This window comes from Barbus barbus, assembly GCF_936440315.1.
Source record: "Barbus barbus genome assembly, chromosome: 11".
Lineage (NCBI taxonomy): Eukaryota > Metazoa > Chordata > Actinopteri > Cypriniformes > Cyprinidae > Barbus > Barbus barbus.
The window spans coordinates 5,469,196-5,492,038 of NC_136739.1; the positions used below are offsets into that span (position 1 = coordinate 5,469,196).

Here is a 22,843-nt window from a genome sequence, read left to right on the forward strand (position 1 = left end):
CCTTTGTTTTTGCTAGAGCTCTAACTGACTTCCTCTTTTCTTTTAGCATCTAAATTGCTTGCTTTTCTCTCAAAGTCAGCTCCCTCATCTTCATCCTGGTTTGTGTGTGTCATCATCAAATGCAAGATTCAGAATACAGAAGTAATGGATATAACTGATACGACACATTCCCTGCTTTTAATATCTGAAGAATTAATGCAACAGGACACAGCTGATGACCCATACCAAGTTTCGCAATGATACGTTAATGCGTTCGTAAAATATAGCATTTTACTATAAAATTCAACATGGCCGAAATGGCTGACATGGGAAAATTGGTAAATTTGTAGCAAAAATGTGAATTTTTCATATCTCCTGACCACTAGGTGGCACAGCGCCGAAACACTGTAGGTAGCCTCAGGTCATGCTTGTTATAACACACACCAAATTTCTTCTCAATCCATCAAACCCTTGCGGAGATATAAGCTCAGATCCATTTTTAAGTGCTTTTCGGGGGAATTCCTTAGTGTGGTATTCGAAAGCACTTGGACGAATCGACTTGAATTCCATAACTTTTTGCCAGCATGGTCTGTAGATGATCTGAGCCAATTTTGGTGAGAATCGGATGAACCGTCTAGGACGAGTTCGACAAAGTAGGTTTTACGAACAATTGAAGATAGCGAAAAAACTAAACCTTACGATTTTTGAATTTGGGACTTGATTCGACTCGGCTTGAGCCAAGGATTCAGAATTTTCATTTTTTGGCTTACGGTTCAAAAGTTATTAGCATAAACATGAGTGAAACTTTGGACAAGTGGTGGCGCTAGAGAGTTTGAGTTAGAAACTTCAAATTTGCTGTGGTTACTATTGACACTATCATTTATCAGTGTGCCAAATTTTACAACTTTCCCGCAAGCGGTTCTATGGGCTGCCATAGACTTCCACAGTGGAAGAAGAATAAGAATAAGAACGCTAATAAATATAATAGGTGCCTACGCACCTTCAGCATGCAACAGAAACAGCAGACGAGCTGAATGAGACGCAGATTCCCTCTCTGGCAGCAGGTGGTGCTTTAAGCGTTTCCTTGGTTTCTGCTGTAAACAAAGCACCACTGCACTTATGAACTTTAATATGCATTATACAGATGCAAGATGAAAAGAAAAAAAGACAGAAAGTTCCCCTCAGACATACATTCATATAAACTTCTACCACTAATTTGAGTAACCACAAAGTAACGGATTTGAATCGTCACATATTTGAATCGCTTTTCAACCGGCTCGCGGTTAATTGTTACATCCCTACACACTGAGCAATGTAGCCAATCGCGCTGCTACTGATTGACAGCTGTAGTCATTATATTAAAGGGAGTGATCTTTGCTTGCTTTCTGAATTTAATCTATTCACAATTTGAATAAAAGTTTTAATGAGTTTTGTCTGCCTCATGCAGGAGATTTAATGCAGGTGCGGTTCGGGTCCCAGGTTTTGTGTCAAATGGGTCGGGTATGGGATTAAATTAGTGTTGCAAATCATTACAATATGGAGTTTAACAGGAGCTGTTAACATAGCATGAAACGCAAAATAATTTTTATTGCATAGGAAAGAGTGGGTTGAGTATTTCCAATTATTAGAAATGAGAAGACCAGTACCCTTCCAACCTGACGGGGGGTGTGAGAGAAAGGGAAGTTGTTAGAGAGAACAGCAGGGGTTGCGGAGTCTTCTGGACGAATCCAGGTCTCAGTCAAGTCCAAGATACTAACAGTAGACTGAGAAGCAATGGCCAGAATGAAGTTTGTTGACAGCTGACTCACAATTCCAGAGACCCACAGAAAATGACAGAGGTGCAGCAGTAGAGGTGCAGATAGGATGCAGGTTAGCAAGATTTCGTTGCCGTCTGCGTGTGATGTTACAGCATTGTTGAGAGAGAACAAGAATGTATTGGAAACATACTACCGCCTATATGACTCTGCCTGAGTGGTAAAGAAAAATACACTTACCTGAGATGATAGTTTTTTTTATATCTCAAATATATGATTGTATTCCTGAAAAAAATATTTTATTGTACTGTTGAATAAATTATTAGTAAAGCTGGTGTGTGGTGGGCGTTCTGGTGCAATATGGCTGCTGTCACGTCATCCAGGTGGATGCTGCACATTGGTGGTGGTTGAGGAGATTCCCTCGTTCCTTGTAAAGCACTTTGAGTACCCATAAAAGTGATACATAAATGAAACTAATTAATAATTAATTAATTAAAACAATCTTTTATTGTACTATTGAATAAAATATTAGTTAATTATCAAAGAAAGAAAAAACTAATAGCCACAATATGGACTATTGTAAATGCTGTGATACTGTGATAATCAGATACTGTGATTTCCTTCTAACATTGCTGATTTCACCATTAACTCTTCACCTGAACAGTTTATGTTTTTGTATCATTGTAATCCTTGACTATCAAAACATAAGAGTAGACATCACCTTTTCTGTGTTATCATGTTTGGTTCGGGAGATATGACACAAAATACATAATTGAACTCCTTTTCTGAAAATGTTCAGGGTCCTAACCTGAACAATTGTACCAAGTTTCATGCTTTTATGAAAAAGTGAACATATAACCTGGACTACCTGCAGTTCCTTCACGAACCCCAGTTTCTGAAACTTTGAAGTAATGTAATGTTTAATGTACTTCATTTTATTATTAACAACGAATGAAATATAATTTCTATTTCTTTGTATTATAAATCAATATGGTACAAGATTAGACTATTTAAATCAATGTTATAAACAAGTTCGGTCAAAAGTAATCTGAAAGTGATCAAAAAGTAGTCTGATTATATTACTTGAAATGTGTAATGAATGTAATGAACGAATTTTTGTCATGTAACTTGGACTCATTAACGGATTACAATTTTCTAGTAATCTACCAGTTCTGCTCATCATATATGTCCTATATTGGTTAAATATTAAACAAAACATAAAAATTAGAATATCACAATAATATGTTAAAATGATTTTACATGACATTTTTTCATGTTCTCGATTGCTGAACTAACTTCTGACATGGAAAACAGGCAAATATTCCAGGTGGTTCTTCACTGTTTCCTTTCTTTATTCAAAATGTTTAATCTTGCCCAAAAAAAAAAAGGTTTTTCCTAAGCTTTCAGTTTCACTTTCCTCTTTTGTAATATCCCTTTATCTAATAAAGGCCAGCAGCCAGTTGCAAAAAAATAAAGAAAAGAAAAGAAAAGAGAACCCACAGTAATGCCTTTAAAATGTAGTGTTTTCTAAATTTAAGGGGTTTGCTGAAACTGGTCCTAACATCTTCTTCCAGGAAGTGACATCACCACATTTTCGGTGAGAAAAAACCTGCACAAACATCAGTAAGCATATAAATCAAGATAAATACATTCTATGATGTTTTGTGCTATTAGTTTTTAGCATTTCGTTTGATTCAATTATAGAAATCAGTATGATATAATTTTCTTTTCTCCCCAAAATCTGCAATACCCTAGTCAGAGCTAAGACGGTGATGAATGAACCACTAGTATTTAATTATGTGATTATTATTGTTAGAAGTTATTTCATTACGCTGTACTCTACTGATTCCAGGAAAAAAAAAGGAAATGACTAGAGCAGTTGCCTTATTATTTCTGTATTTCTCAGGATCATTTCACCGTTTGAATAGAATCTCATTTCTGCAGAACAATGCTAGTCATTGCATGGACACAAATGTTTGTTTTAGCAGTGGATACTGATTACATAGTAAAAAATACCTGCTTAAACTTTTACCTCTTAAAATTTAGCAGATTTCCATAATAAATAAATAACCTAAAAATTGTATCATCTACATTAACTGGATTTTATTATATTTAGATTTACATACATAGGCCAATATGTAACCTCATGTCGGACCTTTATCTACAGCAGGCTTTTATAAGAAATGTCATATATGACTTTTGTATGACATGGTTCATGCTAATTCATAATTTGATTAATGATTATTATCAAGGTAAACAGTTTTTTAATGTCCCACTTTATTTACTGTAACATGTAAAGTGGGACAGGGTTTAAAACCCACAACTATGTGAACATATATATATATATATATATATATATAATATACGCTTGACAAATGAACACATTTTTAGAATGACAATTTATGATCGTTATACATTTTATTTTTCTTCTGATATTTAAAGGCCAATGAGTCAAGAAACTAATTTGCTGAGCTCATGTTCATCATTCAGTCACTTCCTCGTAATTGCATGTCTTGTCATAGTGTCTAGTTGAGGATTTGATAATCTAACTGAAGCACTTTGCAAAAACCGACGTGTCCTGCGGCCAACAGAGGGAGTACAATTACCAGATTATTTTGCCTTTACCATCATCAGCAATGGTGCTCTGATTCTGATCTGAAATATATGCAATAACATCTCGATTGAAAATCATCTTTTATCTTTTAATTTTGAGCTTTGTGAATTTCATGTAGCTACAATTAATGCAATAAATAAATAAAACAGCAGAAAGATCCCAGCACATCAACAGCTTCGTGATATTCACATGTTAGGTTCAAGTCATTGTTATTACATTTTTTAAAATAAATAATAATAATAAAATCTACAGCACTAAATATATTATTAGAATATCGAAATTGTTTTTATGTAAAAGGTTTTGCATTATGCACCAAACTGATAAATATGTAAAATAATGTAACTATGTTTTTTGTTGCGTTAATAATTTCAGTAGGCTATAAGTCATGCAGTAAATATTGTCATTAACATATTAGTCTGACTCACACTTCACATCAGACAGCTGACTCGTGATTTAAGATTATTTGTCAATTTGTAGACATAAAAACACACATCGGTTTTGCACATGAACTGTGGTCTCTCACTGGACTCGTGCACGCTGATCCGTGTCGCGCGCTCAGTCTCTCAGCGCGTGGAAGCAGCAGCTGCGCCGTCAGATGCAGCAGCACTGAAGAGCGACGACGGGCAGCATTTCGCCATTCAGCTTGGTTCACGTTTATCTCGCAGGATTATTACGTCGCATCACACCGAGGCTTGATTCAGAGCGGTAAGAGTCCTTCTTCATTCCTCAGCGTTGCTGTTATCTGTATTTCTCTCTGTGCGCGACCCAGTCCGGATAGCGTCTGCTGGTTCCCACTCTTCTCATTTCATCAGACCGAGCTGAGCTCCATCACAATGTTTCCCTATCGAGGCATCAACAACATTTAAGAGCGGTCTATTTACAATTTATTTACACCCTGTATTTTTTCCCCTAAATTGCGTGGTTTCTCTTGAGACGGAATTCCTATTATATACTTGTTGAGACGGGATGTTTATTATAGGCTGTTGTATGTTGAACATTATTTCAGTTTTAAAAGTTGAAACGCGCAAATGTTTTGTTTTGGATACACAGTTCACTGGAAAGTTAGCGACACCGACTTCACGAAGGACATTATTTCGTTCATATAACACTGACGGTCACAAACAATACGTTTCTAGGCTTTACGATGTTTGGAAACAGGCTGGAGACAACATACATTGGTTAAACTGTGCTTTGAGAAGTTGAGTGTCGAATGTCGGGTAATTTCTGTAGTTTGTTTTGATTAATCACTGGGGTTTGTGAGCGTCAGATGCTTCAGCGATGCCCTTGATATCCTGTCACCTGGGCAACCGCTTCAGCACCATGGAGAGAGTTCTGAGGAGTTACTCTCATCCGCTCCATTTCTAGGCTCCCTGATCATCAACTTTTGTGTTAGGCTGTTTATTGTGACACATTTTTTGTTTATAGGTAGGTTGTGTTTGCCGTGACACTAACACAACAAAACTTTTAAATCCATGTGGCATTCTAAATATGTGGCTAATGTTTTCTTTTATATGACTGTTTCTTCTTGTCTTCAAATTTGATTGGCTTACTTTAGCCTAGAGTAATTGTTTGGTCACATGTAGAGAAATTTCACCGCTGATGAAAAGTCGGGACTAGATATGACGTGTGTGTGAAACACTTTACCAAAAGCCTCTTTTTAAAGGGGTCATAGGATGCCACTTTTCCACAAGTAGATATGATTCTTTAGGGTCTTAATGAAAAGTCTATAACATACTTTGGTTAGAATTTCCAATGGTAGTGTAAAACAACACCCTTTTTACCCTGTTAAAAACAGTTCTGTTCACAGCAAGCCGTTTCGGTGCATGTTCCTTTAAATGCTAATGAGCTCTGCTGACCCCCCTCTCTTCTGTGGGGTGAAGAGCTGTTCTCTGAGAGATGGTACATTTTAGCCGCATTAATCGTGAAACTTGCTAACTAGCACATTATTAGGAAAGGCGATTTGCAAAAAACAACATGATAGGATGGTTGTGTACACACACTGGCAACACACATTTATATTCAAACAACATGTAAAAGTGAGTTTTGCATTCGATGACCCCTTTAAGTCAGACTTTAAAATTTTAATCAGTGCCTTTATTAAGAAGCGGCAGAGTAGATGCCGCTCGTTGTGAGAGTCAGGGGCGTAGAATTAGGGGGGGACGTGTCCCTACCAATATCCAGCGACTACCACTGTGGCTAGCAATAATTTTGATAGAACAATTAAATATATGTATATGTTTTTGTAATTTCAGACACATCTGAAAGGTCATACCATTGACATAAGAAGTTAAAGTAAATGCGTTAGAAAACTGTGCGCTTTCAAGGACCTGCATTTAATACATGGGAGGAATGTAATCACACACCGGACGAGAAGCGCAGCGTCGCATTCAGAACAACTCAAGTATTGAACCCAATTCAAAACAGCAGTCTAAAACAGTAAATATAAAAGTTCACTTCAGGAGTTTGAAGTACGGTGTTTGACAAAACAGAGCATATGGAAAGAGAAAGCGTGACCTTATTAGATACAGATAGAAAGACAAACGTTGTGCAGAAAGATACACAATCTTCCAGCCTAGGATAAAGTCATTATGAAAATGAACAATCATTTGGGACAAATATAATGTGTATTTTATGGTAAACTATGTAAGTGGCACTCTGTGGTGCAGCAGGATTTGGAACATGCATCCTGAGTCACCGCGGACAGTCTTTAACTTAAATTAATGTTGTTCAACTGAATGTACAAATCAAACTGGTAGCTGAAATGTCCACATAATAAAAACAACACTGAAATAAGACTGTGCTGTTTATCTGTGCATGAAACAGAAACAGCAGAGTTTTCTTTCAAAATCATGATTAATTGAAGAGTGGATTAATATTAAAATAAAGGGATGCGAGATAAAGACACCCAGCGCTTTGATGCTGATGTTGTTGGTTCACTTCACAAAATCAAAATTGTGTAATTTTCTGTTAAACATAGGCCTGTTAATAAAAAAAGGCTCTGTATATGAATTATGAATATGTTGGCTACCATAAGCTATAAATAAAGACTTATACATAAAACTGTTGTCAAAGGTCTATCAAAAATGAAAAAATGGTTGGGTTTTTGGTTCCGGGGGAACCAATCATTACACACTGTTGTTCGCTGTATATACCAAAAGGTCCTAAAAAACCATAACAAATTATTTTTGTGTTTGCACACTCTTGGCGAATAAAGCTAATTCTGATTCTGATATTCTAAAAACTACACTGCTTTAAATGCAAATGATTCCTCTGAACAATCAATGCAGCTCTAGTACTATAGAATGTAATTGATCACAAAAAAGCCAATATTTTGTTGAAATGGAGAATTAGAAATGGCTTGATTTCTTTCCGATTAGAGTATAAAAAAAGTCCATAGTAAAACCTGCACATTTCTATTGACCTTTTAGTTACAGTGAGGGAAAGTGCTCAAGAAATCTTCACGAGCTGTCATTGCTATGAGGCACTGAACTCTGTATGTATTTGATACAACATTATTTTCCATTCTGGGTCAGTGAAGTACCTCAACTATTTCTGAAATAATAGCAAATAAGTTCTTAATGGATGGCCAAGCAAATTCAGTACAAATCCACACTTTAATCAGAGCTGGCAGTAGGACCTAATGTGAAGACAAAATACATTTTGAATGCTTGACTTGCTATTTATTATAATACATAAATAATTTCTAGACAGGGGTGCAACCGGCACAACAGGTTTCACTCTGGGCCCCATCTGGTTCTGTGAAGCACAGTGAATATAATGTGGAGACTGGAATATTTGTTTGTTTGTTTATAAGTGCATACATTTGAAAAATGTGTTTGTTTTTAGTCTTATACTGTATATTAGTCTTGTATATATATTCTTGTCTGGTATATAGTGAAATATGTATGAATAGGTGTGTAAACATGCAGTCAGATTGTTGCAAACAAACCATTAATACAAACATCGCAGATGGATCTCTAGGGAGATGGCGATAACAAGTGTACTGTAAGGAAGTTGCAGGCTGTTTTAAGAAAACCTCTGATGATAGTCACAGCATTTTTATTGCTGCTGCTTTTCTATAAAGGTGCTGTAAAGAGAGAAAGAGATGCATTTATTGCACTGGTTGTGCAATTAGAATCTGAAAGAAATATCAGGTAAATATATATGACGTTTATTTATTCATTTGTTTATTTTATTTGAAAAAGCTTGCACATGTTTCTCTGCACCTCATTCATGGTACTTAGGAATAAGCATTCCCATCTGTACTGACTTCATGGCAGATTCATGAAAATTAAACAATGCATCACATTGTGATGTTTTAATACATCGTGCCAATACTACAATTAAGATTTGAAAGCTATTACAAAGCTTAAGAGAGTCCTGGAAACATTCCCTCACGCACTCATATTGTTTACAAATTCAGTCATACTACAAAAGAATGCCATAACGATGTCTTCCCTCTCAAATTAAATTATCCTCAGTAACTGGATTGGCATTTTAGTTTGGTCCAGTACTTTCCACAGAGTCTGTTTTTCAAATCTTTAAATCATCTGTGAGAGTAAAAGTTTTTTCCATCGATCAAAAGAGTATCCAATTAGGCCCAAATGCAGATATTTCTTCTACAGGCGGTTTTCTCATTAACTGTTACTTGTAGCGCTGCGTGAACTTCCAAATAAAACATAAATTGTAGAGATCAGCGGCGGAAAAGTGTAGTCACCAGGTGTCTGTGCTGATATATTCTTAATAGGTCTGCTGTTGATACAAAGACACTCTGGATGCAGGCTCTCTTTCAAGCAATAGTTCAGCCAAAAATGAACATTTTCTGAAATTTTACCCAAACTCAGGCCATCCAAGATGAGTTTGTTTGTTCATCGGAACAGATTTAGAGAAATGTAGCATTACATCACTTGCTCACCAGTGGACCCTCTGCAGTGAATGGGTGCCGTCAGAATCCAAACAGCTGATAAAAACATCACAATAATCCACAAGCAATCCACACCACTCCAGTTCATCAATGAATATCTTGTTGTGAAGCAAAGAACAGCATGTTTGTAATAAACAAATTCATAACTAAGTTAAAATAAGTTTAAATAATTGCTACTGGCCAAAATAGTGTCCATAATCCATAATAATGCTTCCTCCAGTGTAAAAGTGCATTCCCTGTTTTCCACTCACATCAAAATCCACCAACACATTGGTTTAAAACTGTTTCGGACTGTTTTGCTTGCATATTTCTCTCCTGATTCAGACAAGATAACCTTTTCACTGAAGGATGCAATATTATGGATGGAGGACTCATATTTTTGCTGGAAACAGCAATTTGAATATAACACATTTTAATCATGAATTTGTTTCTTACAAACTTCTCTTTTCTTTGTGGATTACTTGTGAATTATTGTGATGTTTTGTTTGGATTCTCTTTCTGACGGCACCCATTCACTGCAGAGGATCTATTGGTAAACAAGTGATGTGATGCTACATTTCTCCTAATCGGTTCTGATGAAGAAACAAACTCATCTACATCTTGGATGGCCCCAGGGTGAGTAAATGTTCAGCAAATTCTCATTTCTGTGTGAACTATTCCTTTAATTGTGTGTTTAAAGACTAAATGCTAAATCTTTCCTCTTCTCATATTTTATGTCACACTTTCCCTTACAGATTTAGGACACTGTGACGTTGATGCTATTCTGCAAGGCACGCTTTTCCTCGGCTGGCCCCCGTACCAGCTGTCTTCTCAGTTTAGCAATACTAGCCGTTATTAGAATTATCTCATCTAGACCCCCTGTACTTTAACACATGATCATGACTGCTGTTGACGAGACTGTAATTGGCCCAATGTGCCGTGTCCGAATGATTTTGGTCACACTTACCGTCTGAAGCCACTGTATCTCACTGCATCTCAAAGCAGCAGTTATGAAAGCCTCCTTTGATGTTAGGATGTTTTTCTGGGATGTTTTTCTGCCACAATAAGCGACGTTATCCTTTGGAGGGGGCTGTGAGCCCCGAAGTAAGGCTTGGCAATAAATCAAGTTATAATTGAATTTATATGGAGATCCATGGAATAAAGCGAGCAGGAAATGCAATTTGCTGCCTCTCAGATCTCCGAATAAACATTGCTGGGTTAGAACAGGACACAAGGAGCCCCTTCAGTGAGAGTCAAACGGGTGGGTCCCAACCCCAAAATGGCTCGCAGATCTGTTGTGTTGCTGGTTCCAGACACAGTTTGGTTTAGAAACAGTTTCTACTCAGAATTTGCTAGTACATTTCACAATTAATTACAAAGAAACAGCAAGTAATACAATGAATTAAAAGTGAAATTTAGAAACGTATTGCAATTATGTGCAGTCAATTATTGAATAATGATAGTTTATCACTTCGTAAACTCTGAATTCTGAATTTAATCCATGAAAGTACCGAGGTATACTAATTAAACTCCAATGAGCAGCAATAGGGAAATGTTTTTCTTTTTAAAGAGAGCTGTTTACAATAATTAACGGTGACTGACTGTATTTGCCTTCTATTCAACTAGCTTTTTGTTGTAATTACACATTTTAAGTGCTAAAGTTAATTGTCCATGGGTGGCTTTTACAGTGTTATTTCATTCTCGTTGATTGCTGAACGGCAGGGTCTGTAAAAATGGACGATTCTTTCCTCATCTCTCTTGGGTTTTCATGTAAGTTAAAAAGTCAAAATTTTTGGATACTGTACTGGATTTTTTTCTTTTCTTTTCAGGAGAGAGTGCTGCGTGACTTCAGCTATGTTACTTTGTGCCTGTAGAGGTGCATTTGCTTAGTCTCTAACTGACAGGGGTGCTATGGAAAAGGAACAGACCGTCTGTCTCCCCATTACCAGCCTGTAGCCAGAGACAGATTATTATTCGCACACACAAACCTCTGCCTGCAAATAGTGCAGCAGGCAGTGATGCAGAAGCCTTCAGGAATGGGAGTTAATGGTCTTTGCTGTGTGTGTCTCTCTCATTTGGTTATTCAATCCTTCCATTCTGCATGCTTAACTGCAAGAGGGCTGTGAAAGGAAAACAACACTCTCAGTATGGGTCTGCCATAGAAAATGAGAAAATGATTTTTAGACTTTTTTTATCACTGTAAAAATTGCGTTTATTATTTAGCATGCTGTATTTTTACTGTATTTTTGCTCAAACTGACTCAATGTGATAACATTATATTACTGTGTTCAGTTTGAAGTTAGTTTTTTTTTTTTTTGACTGGGAGCTTGTACTTTTGAATTATATTCATTTTCTTCTAGTTTAGAAGCATATGTGGTTACTCTATATAGCTAAGCTTGACTCTTAAAGGAATAATTCACCCAAAAATGAACATTTGCTGAAATTTTACCTCAGGCCATAAAATATGTAATTTAGTGTTTTTCTTAATCAGGAAAGATTTGAAGAAATGTTGCGTTTCATCACTTGCTCATCAATTGATTCTCTGCCTTGAATGGGTGCCGTCAGAATGAGAGTCCAAATAGCTGATAAAAACATCACAATAATCCACAAGTAATCCACACGACTACAGTCCATTAATTAACATCTTGTGAAGTGAAAAGATGCATGTTTACAAGAAACAACTTCATTTAGACATTTTAAAGTTCAAATCATTGCTTACAGCTAATATGAATCCTCTAGCCATAATACTATTTTCTCCAGTGAAAAAGTCGTCTTGTCTGAATTAGGAGAGAAATATGCACAGATCAAACACTGTTTACCAGTGAAACACAGTCCAACACAGTTGTAAACAAATATGTCGGTGAAGTTTGATGAGAGAGGACAACAGTGGATGGACTATGGATTATGAGTTAATATGGATTATGGACTGGCATTTTGTTTGTAATGTGTATTTAGTTTTTTGTTATGTGTTTCTTTTCTCCAGCTTCATTTCAATAGGAAGTCCTCCTTATTGTGGCAGCCACTGTCCTGACCCTGCACTGCATTACTGGACATGCATAGATTGAATAAGATAGTATCTCTCCAGGCAGATAGCATCAGATTGTGCTATTGCCTTGTTTTACATTAGGTCTTGGTTTTACTCCAGGTTTTAGAGCTTGCATCACAACTCAAATAATCTGATTTGTGATGATCTGGCAGATACAACAAAGTGAAAAAGTGAGTTCATACTAAGTGCACAAGGCATGGTCGATATAGGCTATGCTTACAAAATATTTGTGATGATGGCAAAATTAATGAAAAAAATAAGCAATATGAATTTAATATGCTTTCTCTGCCAATACCATTTGGTGTGATTAGGATACTCCCAACTGTGAACAGTTCAAATGTTAGATGGTGTCACGAACAGCGTTTGAGTCCAACACACCTGGACTCATTCTGTCTAAAGCCAAGTGTCTCGTTTGAATTACATCGACTGCTCTCCAGATTATTTTAGTGTTTTTTTTTTTACTTTTGAATTCTTTATTTACCCTTCAGAAAGCTAGATTTTAACAGACTTAACAGTAGAACAATGTGCAAATGATAGCTATAAATCTCTCACTTCCTAAAATGATTTTGATTTTTGCCATATACAACAAATTAATGGACAAACACTGCATGATTGCATTGATATGCTAAGATATGGAACATCCTTTCAAAGATGGCTTTCTTCTCCTCTGTCTCTGTCCTGTTCAAGGACAAAGGCTTGGAAAGGCGGGGGAGGGGAGACAATGGAGATATAAGAAGCACCGGACCACTGACACATACACAATATTGGCCCGTAACATGTGCATGCACTAAACGTTCAGTAAGATTTTTGGAAATAATTAATTCTTTTATTCAGCATGGATGCATAAAATTTATCAAAAGTGACAAAAAAAGACATTTATAAAAAAATATGGTAACACTTTATTTTAGGGTCTCTTAACTAGTTGCTTATTAGCATGCATATTACTAGAATATTAGCCATTTATTAGTAGTAATTAAGCACATATTAATGCCTTATTCTACATGACCTTATTCTACGTCCCTAATCCTACCCATACCTAAATTTAACAACTACCTTACTAACTATTAATAAGCAGCAAATTAGGAATTTATTGAGGGAAAAGTTGTAGTTAATAGTGAAGAAGTGTTCCCTATTCTAAAGTGTTACCAAAAATATTTATATTTCAAATAGATTATCTTTATGTGCAAAAGAAAACTGAAAAAAAAAAAAAATGTAGTGGTTTCCACAAAAATATTAAACAGCACATCTGTTTTCAACATCGTGATAATGGTCGCACTTTATTTTAAGGTCCAGTTCTCGCTATTAACAATCCATTAACTACAACTCCTAATTTGCTGCTTATTAATAGTTAGTAAGGTAGTTGTTAAGTTTAGGATTAGGAATGTAGAATATGGTCATGCAGAATATGTGGTTTATAAGTACTAATAAACAGCCAATATGTTAATAATAGGCATGCTAATAACCAAATAGTTAATAGTGAATTGGTCCCTATACTAAAGTGTTTCCTCAATAATAATAAAAAAAAATTCTTGAGCACCAAATCAACATATTATAATGATATCTGAAGGACCATGTGACAGTGAAGACTCTAATGATGCTAAAAATTCAGCTTTACCATCACAGAAATATATTACATTTTGAAATATAATTTAGAAAATAGTTATTGTAATTGTAATAATATTTCAAAATATTACTGTTTTTACTGTATTTGTAATCAAATAAATGCAGCCTTGGAGAGCAGAAGAGGCTTAAAAAAATAAAACACTGTTTATTCTTTTTTTTTCACCATCCCCCAAATTTATTATGTACAACTTTATTATAATAACAACTAATTCATTATTATAAGCATTCTACTTGAATGAGTAGAATGAGTCAGTGCTCTAACACTGAGGCAGCTGGTTATGTCATATCTCAGCCAGATAACTAGATTTTAGTGCTCTTCCATCTCCAAAATCCCAATTTAACCCCTGCCTAGTCGTCATCATCCTCCACTCTTCTGCAGGTGATGGGAGATGATGAAGACAGGTCTGTGAATAGCCCACAGCTCCACAGCTCAGAGCTCCTTGTTGGATGATGGGATTTCTCTAGTCATTAATGGCCAGTGAGCAGAAAGGCTGTGTGCTGTGGCTATAGCCTCGGTAAACACAGACAGCCTTTTGCATGGAACTCTCTAATGAAACAACGTCAGCACTGATAGTGTTGGAGCAGGGTACACCTCACAGCCGAAATCTCATCTCCGTTCCATTTCTCTTACCTAGATTGCTTCAGGGATGGATCTAACCCGAAAGGGCCAGACCAATACCTATAAGAGAGAACAAAGTGAGTCATCTGTAGATTGAAGCTGTGGAGTTTCTCTCTCTATGACTGAGAAGGAAGATTGCTCAGGCCTGGAGATTGGCACGGGGGTTTGGAACACACATTGCATTGTGCATTAGGAACAAAGCTTTACACTTGACAGTTGTAACACTGCACCACTGCAGTTAAGCCAAGTCCTTACCCTTGATGACATGCATACTAGTCATAGATGACCAATGAGTCCTTTATGTCAAGTGTGCCTTTTAGTGTTCACTGCTAAGTCATTTTTAAGCAGGATAATGGCTTTAAATATAGTTATATTTGATGTAAATTATAAACTATAAAAATAATCTAAAAATGATATATATATTTTTGACTGTAAATATAGTTGAATATAATTTAAATAAAGTATACAGTAAAAAGTTTAGTAAAAAAAATAAAATATATTATGAAATATGGTTATAATAGTTATTTATAGATTATTTAAATTCAACAAATTTTTTTTTTTTTTTCAAATTTCAATTTTTGTTGAATTTACACCATATATAACTAGATTAAAAAAAGTTCATCAATAACCCTAAATCTCTCTGTCTCTATCTAGTTTAGTGTTATTATTAATAACCTGTATATTTTAATAATAATAATAAATAATGTTTAATTAAATATACAATTGAATTAAATATGAAATAAAAGTTCTACATCTCAGCTTATTATCTTCTTTTTTATGTAGAATGTTTTCAGTGCAGCTCAAAAGATAGAATTAAATATTATTATGTAACACATGAGTTAAAACCATAAAACTAACCTTATAAAATATATAAAGCAAATATAGACAATGCACTATCATACTTCCAATTAGAGCCATTTAATCTGGTTTTATGAACTTATTCTCTTTCTGACAATAGTTTGAGCAAAGTCATCAGTAAGCCACAAATAAAATTATGTCTGTGAGGCTATTTGTAAAAGTAATGATGTGAAAGTTTCTTTAAAGTAAAGAAATCCTGATGAATCAGTTCTCCCTGCTATGACAAATAATACAATTAAAGACACATTAAAGTAATCTGGAATTCAAATGGACCTTATTTACTTTCCTAAAGCTCTTTTATAGGTTATATTGTGGATGATTCACTACAAATTATTTCACAGGAAAATAAAAATCTTAATCTTCAATCAAAAATGTAATAACTTTCATCTGAAACAGTTTTTGTCGTGCCATTTAAGCTGTGTAAGATGTGGGATAGTTGTTAAAAAAAGCTATTAAATATAAATTAAGTCATTACACTGTAAAAAAAAAAAAGTTGAGCCAATTTAAAATTAAGGCAACCAGCTTCAGCAGATTTTTGAGTTCTCTCAGCTTATTTTTGTAGGAGTTTCTCAACTTTTTGTTGTATAAACTTAAAACAACAAGTCTATAGAAAACTCAAAAATCTGCTGAAGCTGGTTGCCTTGAAATTTTAAGTTGGCTCAACTTGTTTTTTTTTTTTTTACAGTGTAGGTGCATCCCAATTCACACACTTGAGCACTATTCTGTCATTTTGTAGTACAATCAGTGTGAGTAGTGTGAGTTGGACACTTCATACACTCAACTGTCTCAGCTTTCCTTTGACCACACTGCTTGATAACAAAATCATTTTATAAATTAGACAGTTGACTACATAGTGTATAATATGCCATTCAGAACTCACATATGGTCTTGCATAGTTCTGGATTGTAATGGACTTTCCACCATCCAGTTAACTCCATTTTCACATGAAACTGTCACATTACTGCAGTAAAATGGATTGAGAATACCAATTCACATCGCCTTTACGGTCAGCTCACGCTTCTGTGGATTAATTAGTGTAGTGAGTGTTGCATTTTAATGATGGGGAATTAAATCGTCTTTGATTTTGGCAGATCAGTGTGAGGAGAGCATCAATGAAAGGAAGAGATCAGCACATAAATGCTGATGTACACATGTACCTGCCATGGATCTGACACCTTCTCAACTGGGAATTTAACAGGTTGCTAAGCAACAAGCACAAGCCTCCTTGGAAGGCTTGAATCTTAATTGGTCTGACTGGTCAGTCCTTTTTTATTTATTTTATTTACAGTACATTTCTTATTTTTGATGACAAGGTCACAGGTAGGAACACAGACAGGGAAAAACACGTTGGAGCTTCATAAATGAAACATGAGCAAACCTCCCGCGCTGTCTAATCTACCTCAAACTATTTATGTGGACACACTTGCTCAGTTTTATCGCATCATGCTTCATGCAGAAGGCAAACTCATTGTTGAAGTGCCAATCGCTTTTTATTATCATCCAGATGGGAAATATATCTAGGATTTATTCAAATGCTTTCAGATTGGGAATAAATGAAATACTGGAAGCAAATGGTTTCCATGAGATTTGGTTTCATTAGCACTTCTTGAAAATCTTCATTCGTTTCTGCGAGTAAATTTCTCGGAGAGTGTTTACTGGTGCCGCTACCAAAGCTACAGCACCACAGCAAAAGAAACTGTGTCAGCCCAGTTGCGAGCTTGTGCCTGAATTGAATGTGATGAGGGAGAAAGAATGGGTGCACTGAAATAATAAAAGACAATAAACAGACAACACATCTTTGTATTGCAGTGTCCCTGCTGGCTGCACACAACAACAAACACAGAGAGCGACCATTGTGCTCCGTTTTGTGAATAAATTGCTCTTGTAAGACATTTTTTTCAAATAAATTGGTCAGAGACTCACAAAGACGTAATGCCACTAAAAAGCAATTTTGTTTTTGTTTAGTATATATGTTAAGTATAGTATTTATTGTAAAAACTGCCATTCAAAGGTTTGGGGTCTCTAAGATTTAAAAAAAAAGTATCTTATTGGATTGGATTCAATTCAATTGGATTCAATTTTTTGATCTCCAAGGCTGCATTTATATATATATATATTTTTTTTTTAATAGAGTAAAAACAGTAATAATGTGAAATATTATTACAATTTAAAATAACTTTTATCATTACTCCAGTCTTCATTGTATATGATCCCTGCACAAGAAACATTTCTGTTTATGTTATCAGTTTAATGTTTTTGCGAAAACCATGATATATTGATACATTTTTTTTATAATTATTTTATGAATTGAAAGTTCAAAAGAACAGCTTTTATTTGAAATGGACATACAGTGCCCTCCACTAATATTGGCACCCTTGATAAATATGAGCAAAGGCGGCTGTGAAAATAAATCTGCATTGTTTATCCTTTTGATCTTTCACTCAAACAAATCACAAAATTCTAACCTGATCAATCATTGAAGTAAAACAATTAAAAGTGGGGAGAAAATCTCATGATGAAATAAAGGTTTTTCTCCAATGAATGTTGGCCACAATTATTGGCACCCCTAGAAATTCTCATGAGTAAAATATCTCTGAAGTATATTCCCATTCATATTTAAATGTTTAGCACACCAGGATGTCTAGGAGCTTGAACTTGTCCAGCCATGACTTCCTGTTCCACGGGATTATAAATATGAGGAACACAAAGGCCAAATACCCTTAATCATCCATCACAAGGAGTAAAACCTAAGAATATAGTTCTGATGTGCAGAACAAGATTGTTGAGCATCACAAAATAGAAAGTGGCTGTAAGAAAAGAGTTAAAGCATTGAAAATCCCCATTTCCACCATCAGGGTAATAATTAAGAGGTTCCAATCAACTAAAGATGTTAAAAATCTGCTTGGAAGAGGACGTGTGTCAATATCATCCGAATGCACGGTGAGGAGGAGAGTTTAAGTGGCCAAAGACTCTCCAAGGATCACAGCTGGAGAATTGGGGTCAGAAACCTAAAAAAAAAAAAAAAAAATCAAACATCTCCTACATCACCACATGTTTTTCGGGAGAATTTCAAGGGAAATTCTCCACACTCATCCATAAACAAACTCCAGCAAATTCAGTTGTCAGACACGACTGGAACTTCAAATGGCACTGGCTTCTATGGTCAGATGAAACTGAAAAAAGAGCTTTTTGGCAGCAAACCCACCAGATGAGTTTAGTACAAACAGGGATAAAAAAAGTACCCCCTGTCCACGGTTAAATATACTGCTGGATCTGGGCCTGTTTTTCTGCCAGAGGTCCTGAACATCTTGTTCAGATGCATGACATCATGGATTCTATCAAATACCAACAGATAAAAAATCAAAACCTGACTGCCTCTGTTAGAAATCTTATAATGGGCCGTGTTTGCATCTTCCACCAGGACAACAATTCAAAACAAACATCAAAATAAACACAAAAATGGGTCACTGAGCACAAAATGAATCTTTTACCATGCTGTCCCTGTCCTCTGACCTGAATCCTACAGAAAATGAGTGGGGTGAACTGAAGAGAAGAAGTACTAACATGGATCTGTGAATCTGAAGGATCTGGAGAGATTCTGTATGAAGAAAATGGTCTCTGATCTCTTATCGGGTGTTTTCCAAACTCCCTGGGAAAAGGACGTTACAATAATTGGGTGCCAATAATTGTGGCCAACATAAACTAGAGAAAGCATTTATTTCACAATGAGATTTTCCCCCCACTTTCAATTGTTTTACTTCAATGATAGGTTGGAATTTTGTGAATTTTTTGAATGAAAGATAAAAAGGATAAACAATACAGATTTATTTTTACAGCCGCCTTTGCTCATATTTACCAAGGGTGCCAATATTAGTGGAGGGCACTGTATTTAAGAACGTAAATGTCTTTACTGTCATTTTTGATCAATGTAATGTATCTATGCTGAATAAGTGGCTTTAACTACTATGTACTTACATGTTATACTTTGATACAATGCACTAATTGTGTACATGCATGTTTTTACATTGTACTTATATATTTATATTTATATATATACATCTGTAATTAATTTCTGTACTAACATTTTATGTTTACACTTTTGACCTATCCCTTACATCTTAAACCACGTTTAAATCTACCCATACCGCCAAACCTGTCCCTAACCTTACCCGTATCCCACCTCAATAGCAGCAAACGTGTTTTGCAATACAACATGAACATAATAATTAAACTGTACTTATTTTCTGATGTAAGTACAAAGGCCCACCTAATATTAAGTGGGACCAAAGTAGTAATTTATAAAAAAAATAAAAAATTTTGCTGACCCCACACTTTTAACAATAAGTTTGACAAAAAGTGGAAATTGATAGTAAATGTCACAATTAATTACAAAGAAATGGCGAGAAACATGTTGAATGAAACTGAAAAATGTGTTTGACTGAACTAGAATTTTATTGTAAAAAGTACCAAAATAATCTTTGCTTCATTTACATGAACGATTTTACAGTGTAGTGCTTGATTCCCTACTACTGTCATTTCCAAAGCAATAGTGAATAAAATAACTTCCATGCAAATAACAGCAGATCTCCATTTATTGGCGTGAGGCACGATTGGCATCACACACTATAAAGACCCAAAGTGCTTAGATAAAGATTTTCTCTCATCGGCCAATGGTGTTTCCCCATGAATGTTTCATCAACCATTGAATATCAGCCAAAAATAGAGCCTACAAAAATATGTGTAACATTATCCCACACCCTCTCATGGCAGCTTAAAATCACCATTTGAAATGTGTACCCAGAAATCTCTCTCTCTCTCTCTCTCTCTCTCTCTCTCTCTCTCTCTCTCTCTCTCTCTCTCCACTGCACTGCAAACACACATTAACACTCTAACGCTACTGACCCACAAACAGAACCCTCGGCGTAAGGCGCACATTTCACTCCAGTGTGAGCCTAATGCACAACGTCAAGGGAGAGATTGTTTTCCACTCATTCGGTGGGTAATATATGCTGTGTGGCGATATCCCTAAGAAAGGATGGTTTAAATTTTAATGACTTTTGCAGGAGGTGGTTATTTCATTGGAAACACTTGGGTGCACAGGCTAGAATCTATAATCCTCTTTATTGGACGGCGTCTCGTTGTATTCTCACGGGACATCCACCTCCATAATGCTGCTGCGTGCTCGGGATGGTGATGGGGGTTGTTTTAGGAATTTCTTTGTTTGGTATATCCATACTGTTTTTATCTCATCTGTCAAAAAAAATAATAGGTTCATTACAACCAATTTCAAGAGTTATTCTAAAGAATGATATGGGAATTAGTCATGAAATCACTCTGAATGGATGTATTTGATTTACATCCACATTACATTTGTCTTAAAGATCAAAAACTGGATTTCTGCTTAGAAAAGCAGGCTGGATTGACCTCTGCAGTAATGTGTTTAAATGCAGTGGTGATCTGATATATAAATATGTTGAGAACACAGATCAGAAGCATTTTGGAAATCTGTAATAAGGTCCATCTGTGAGGTACAAACTGTGGTGCTTCAAAAAGGAACTTTTAAGCATGAGGAGATAACAAAGAAGCAACCAAGCGCATTTTCAAGGCTGTCTTTGTGAGATGTAAATGTGCTTTGATGCATTCTGTTCTACTTATACTGGGTTTAGGACTCTGGAGATAAAAAAAATCACCTCCAGAGCCTGCGAGAGAAATTAGGCCAGATTTCCTGGATTGGAGACATATATAGAATAGGCTCGTGCAATTGTGTTAATGTTTCAACCTATTTGGGGTTTACAGTAAACAATGCATAATTTGTATTCTCTCTTTGGATATGCTGCATGGACTTTGACAAGCGCACAAACCAATCCATCTGTTTTTGTTTTGAAGTTAATGTTGCATTGAAAACCTGGATAATGCAATAAATGTCTTTGTGCTGCTTACCTTACTTTTGGATGTTTATACACCTCTGGAACAAATGCTGTACTTAACAGGCTTCCAGATCTCTGAACTCACTCAAGTAAGGACAGGTGAAGGTGGTGGCAATTTACTCAAAACATACTGTGACAAAGTGAGAGAGGGTTTCGAGTTAACCTTCATTGATCAGACCAGGACTTCTGTATATTGATCAAGAAACACTGAAACTGAAGCTGTTTGAATCTGGGTTGCATTCACTCTGAGGTCACTCGCACAGTTTAACTACGATCTCTCTGAAAGGAATCCAAGTATGATTGCGTGAGCTGAAATGATTACAGGACGACACATCCGTAAACATAATCAGAAAATGTATATGCTGTGTATCTTGGCATAGGTACACATTGGTTAACCAGATAGTGGGTTGGCTGGGGTAGACAGATCGATTAGCTATAGATTGGAAGCAGACAATTTCCATGCTAAATATGTCATCTGCAATTGGCAGATGCTCCTTCCATTTGGCCGGTATCTTAGGAGATCTATGATACCAAATTTTCAAGCCAACATTTTGCTGTGTGCCTTGGAATGAAAACATGCCCATCTGGCTTTTTTTTTTTCTTTAAATCTGATCAGCCAAAGAAACACAAAGGCTTTCAATACAGCTAATGCGAGTATGAGAAAGAAGCCGTGTAAAGTTATTCTGACTGACTTTAATAGCTGGCGGTGTAAATAGTCCACACTTCTTTTGTTTCTTAGGCTGGATAGCAATAAACATTGTCCTCACAAAATGTTGAAGGTCAAATAAGTTCTGTTAATTGGATCGAAATTGTAGTTTAATTGTAAGGATAATGTCTGTTTCCCAAACACTCCTCTCATCTGCCATTGGTCAGAAAAAACATATAGCCCCACCCCAAACTCACGCCATTGGTTGAGCCAGTGTTGCTGTTGTCAGACTAGGGTGTGCTTCCCATACAATAAATGTCAGATTATTGCTGTAAATAACAAACATGGCTTCTGAGAACTTATTATTTTTGTTCTCTGTTGTTGTTGCTTTAATTTCAGATGTTTGATTCAATCACAGGTTTACACTAGAGAACATTCGCACATGCACGCTCTTCAGAAACGGCACTTTCATTCTCAGCGAGTTTCTGTAAACCTGTGCTCACGTGCGCTTGCGGTGGAATGTAAATACTCACGAGAATGAACGAGCAGATACCCACCCATGTTCTATGCCAGCTGAACCTACACAGCCGAATCATCAGAAGGTCTGCAGGTATTGGGAAGAAACAAGCAAGGACAACAGCGAAAATGGCAGATCATGGAAATAAATGTTATGATCCAGGCCGTGCAGGGGATGTGAAGTGCAGGGATGGGTTGGTGTCTGTATTCAGAAAGTCATGGAAAGCAAATAACGCATTCTAATAAAATAACGCGAGCCACTAAAGGGACATGGTTAGCTCCTGGTAGCGTGTTACATTACGCTACATAAGATTTCACTTACCACTTACCACATAAACAGAGTAAGGAGAGATGACTG

At 36.0% G+C, this 22,843-nt stretch overlaps 1 protein-coding gene across 2 annotated transcripts in view; it reads left to right on the plus strand.

Moving 5' to 3' along the window:
- The first annotated feature begins 4,904 nt into the window (after positions 1 to 4,904).
- LOC306877257 (ecto-NOX disulfide-thiol exchanger 1-like) overlaps positions 4,905 to 22,843 on the plus strand; it is a 108,850-nt gene continuing 90,911 nt past the window's right edge. Inside the window, exon 1 of one of the 2 annotated variants that reach the window (XM_079428905.1) lies at positions 4,905 to 5,052. The gene's annotated coding sequence lies outside the window, so the exon portion shown is untranslated. The remainder of the gene's footprint in view (positions 5,053 to 22,843) is intronic. The other variant, XM_079428906.1, reaches the window with a different exon arrangement.